Raw genomic sequence first — 4,407 nt, 5'->3', positions numbered from 1 at the left:
TTTCACTCTCTATAGATATATTTTTCATGTCTGTAATAAGGCAAGCATACACAGAGTTTCGAAGTGATGCGCTCAAGTTCACAGAGTCCGAGACGGCAGAAAGCGCATCATGTTTGCTTTCATTATTTAACAAAAGCGCAACGTTTCATTGTTATTCTGAGTGCACACGAATAAACGTAGAGTCTTTACAGATACAAAATATGCATTACTCTTATCTGTATGACCAAAAATGACGAAGTATTTTAAGAGCCAATGATCGCACCGGCACCTCCATCTGTCCGCACAAACACGTGAACAGCGCACTGTTTTTCTAGGCTAACATTAGATTGAGCTGCCATGTAAAGTTGCTACTACATACATATTTCAGATGATAAGCCATATTTGAAGTCGATGAATGTTAGGAGAGCATATGGATGTCCTGCCCGATGTAGGCCTACTATATTACCACATAGACCAGCCGTTAACGATTTGCCCGTCACGGACTGCGTGATTTTGCCACTTCATGTGGATTTTTTTTTCTGCGACTAATACAATTTTGGTCGACCAAGCCTCTTCTCGTCGACTAATGGTTAGTCGACTATTAGGGGGCAGCCCTACTATAAATTAATGTAAGAAGTAATTTCCTATAGCAGTATGTGTCTGTTTCAGAGAGAACTGAGTAGGAGGAAGATTCTCTCTACATACTTTTAGGTCGTAAAAGTTTATCTGATCTGGCTGAGGGGTCCTGGTTGCCATGGTAACCAGGGGCCTGCTGTCCTTCACAGACATCCTGGCACCCAGTATGTTTATTGGGTGAGGGGTCTGTGACTATATGTTAAATCTAATGAATAATTGATTTGTTAAATCTCATGAAAAATGGTGTGTCTGATTGGTCCAAATGCTACACTAGTTTAAAGTTAAAATGCCTTAATGATGGAATTGTTTATTACAAAGACGCAGGTAATGAGCCTTTAATTGCCTACATAGCCTAGTAAGCGCTCAAGCGCACGCAAAAAAGGCTTGCCACAGCGCACCGGCAAATATAATAATTATGAATGTGTTAGGGAAAAACAGTACACTGTACACTGCATTAACGTTTTAATAATTTATTGTTACACTAGTGCTTTCTGTTTTCGGTTTAAGAGATGAAGTCGGCAACACTGACTCGTCATCTCCGCAGTATGCGCCTGTATGCATGTTTCATACGGATTACATAATCTGAGAATATTTGTTTTCTATTTGAATTTTTTTCATTTAAAAGTTTCACTCTATAGATATATTTTTCATGTCTGTAATAAGGCAAGCATACACAGAGTTTCGAAGTGATGCGCTCAAGTTCACAGAGTCCGAGACGGCAGAAAGCGCATCCTGTTTGCTTTCATTATTTTACAAAAGTGCAACATTTCGTTGTTATTCTGAGTGCACACGAATAAATGTAGAGTCTTTACAGATACAAAAGATGCATTACTCTTATCTGTATGACCAAAAATGACGAAGTATTTTAAGAGCAAATGATCGCAGCGGCGCCTCCATCTGTCATGCAGTAGCCCAATTGCGCTACTGTTCAGCTTCCACACTCCGCACAAACACGTGAACTGCTCTCTAGGCTATAGGCTAACATTAGATTGAGCTGCCATGTGAAGTTGCTACTACATACATATTTCAGATGATATTTGAGGTTTTGAGGTCGATGAATGTTAGGAGAGCATATGGATGTCCTGCCCGATGTACTATTTTACCACATAGACCAGCCGTTAAAGATTTTTCCGTCACGGACTGCGTGATTTCGCCACTTCATGTAGAATTTTTTTTTCTGCGACTAATAAAATTTTGGTAATATGCAAACAGCCTTTTAATTAGCAGAGTAGAATAATCATGGCTGATAGTAAGACATGCAAGCATAAAAGAAAACCAAACTGGACGTGAGCACAGCTATATATTAAGGATATAATCAAAAATTTGGAGTTGGGATAACCTCCAAACCAAAGCCGATACATTTTTAAATGCTCATTATCGTCAAATGTTTCCGAGGTAGATTGCTGGCAACAGCCATTTTAGGATAGTTCAGACTTGGGCTGTGTCCGAAATCGCCCCCTATACCCTTAAATAGGGCACTATACTGAATTAGTGACCTAATGTAGGGAATAGTGAATGAGGGTATAGGGGGCGATTTCGGACACAGCCTTGGTCTTAGTGATTTAGGAGTCCTCTTCGCTACTCCTAACCTTTCACAGATCTAGGAGCTAATTTTATCGCTAAAACGCTTTGTGAAATACTCTTAGAACAAAAATGTTGGAGTCTTAAATTTAGGACTGACACGCCCGTTATTTTTAAGATTTTCTCCTAAATCTGCGAGTTATGAGCTACTTAACCTTAATATGTTTTGTGAATACGGGCCCTGTTCTTTTGTTTTTTTTCGGGGATATCCCCAGTGATTGGCTAAAAAATCGGGAAGGGTCTAAAGGTCTGAGGACAGCAGCACCAGGCCAACAGTCTGAGGCCGGTAGTGGGCTGAGCTATTTTATCCTAATACGCATTGCTCCATTGGGAGCCTTTCAAAGACTAAAACCATGATACATTGCCAAGTATTTTAAATAAAACGATCTATTTGAAATTAGTACTGGTGATTATCAAAATTATGTTTTGTGTTTTTGTAATACTTAATCCACCAGTAGGCTGTGTGTAAACTCTTCAGTCACAGTAGTAACTCTAATGCTAAAATATAATTATTATTATCTATGAATTTTCGAATTTACTGTTTTACAAGTCAGAACAAATAAAGCATATTATTATTTTTATTTAGATGCCCAATTACAGTTATTTACTTGCAGTCGTTACATAAAATAATATTTTAATGGTTGAATGTTACAATTGATAAATTTCTGACTTCAGAGGTTAAATGTGCTGGCTCAATAAAAATGCTAATTTAATTTGACATTCCTCACTCCAGTTTGTTATTTGCCTAATAAATGAGTTAAATTTATTTATATATTTATATAAAAAATATTTATTTTTTTGTCAGATTCTTAAAATATTTGTTCATGTGTTTTCTCTTTATTTATTAACTCATGACAGGTGGTCTAATAAATTTAAGCACTGTGCACATAAATACATACACATATATACACACACACACACACACACACACACACACCCCTTGTATCCCTTTAAGTGTTTTTAAAGTTAAAAGTTTATCATCTGGTTTTATTTCTTAACTTAATACTGAACACAAAGAATAAAACACTAAAAATGAAAACAAAGCTTAAACATTTTAACACTTTATTTTAAATAAAATTTATGTTTTTACTCAACCATTTCAGAATGAACAATTTTTTCAAACATTACACAATTCTACACAGGATTGAAGCAAGCAAATTCAGATCCATCAAACCCACAAATCAAAACACAAAATATATTAAATTTTAATAAAATTTACTTTTCCATTTAAGTAGCGAAGGCATAATATACAAAAAAAAAAATATTCCTTGAGAAAAAAAAGTCTATCATCCTTAATTTGGAAGCGAAAGGCTAAAGGCTCTTTGGCCAGTTGTCGGTCATCATCTGTTTCAGACTGTGAAAGCTGAAGAAGGCCTTTTTCCTGGTCTTCCTCTTTCAATTTTAGAAAGCACGGCTCTTCCACTAAACCTCTGAAGACTTTTGGTTGTTGCAAAGTCATCCGACTGTATAAATAAATAAATGTATTTATTTATAAATAAATATGTACAGTGTAAACATCACTTTTAACCCCAAGTAAAGAACATTTCACACTTGTAATGGGGGTTAGCACCACTTTTACTTGGTGTAATGAAAGCCTACTCCAGAAAAGGGTTTCTACGGCTTTAGCATTGTTAACCCTTTATCAATAGACAGACAACCAATTGCCTGCCTCATATTCAAGTGCTTTGGACAGTCACTGCAAAAATAAGCACTGTATAAAAACAGTAAATTAAATTCAGCATTTGACAGGATGTTAAAAATGTCAAATGCTTACAGAAAACACAACAGTCAGGGTCAAGAAGAGACTGTATATTTCTTACTTTTATAATCTAAAAGAGTACCTTCAGGATAAACTTGATATTAAAGTCAGCTGTATGTAATATGAGGATGTGCAGTGCTTGGGCATTTTTGTATCATATCGCATGCAGTGTCTGTCCAATCAGTGACACTGATGCAGAAAATGTGCATATAAGAATGTTTACTTGGGGTTTAGTAATGTATAGTGTAAAACAGCAGCGTATGAAAACCCAGGATTATTTGTCAATCCCAGGTAAATTATATTCTGTGTGAAACATGAAGCAAGATAAACCAGCATTCAGTTTACCTGGGGTTTACATTCACCCAGTGTTTACTATTTCATGTGTGAAAAGCCCTCATGTTTTTCATTATAATGAAAAGAGAAGTTGATATATTTTAAGATTTTTTTTTTTT

The sequence above is a fragment of the Sinocyclocheilus anshuiensis genome, unplaced genomic scaffold (genome assembly GCF_001515605.1).
Source record: "Sinocyclocheilus anshuiensis isolate Anshui unplaced genomic scaffold, SAMN03320099.WGS_v1.1 scaffold1847, whole genome shotgun sequence".
NCBI lineage: Eukaryota > Metazoa > Chordata > Actinopteri > Cypriniformes > Cyprinidae > Sinocyclocheilus > Sinocyclocheilus anshuiensis.
The sequence above is the reverse complement of the archived record's forward strand: the minus strand, read 5'-3'. Positions refer to the sequence as shown.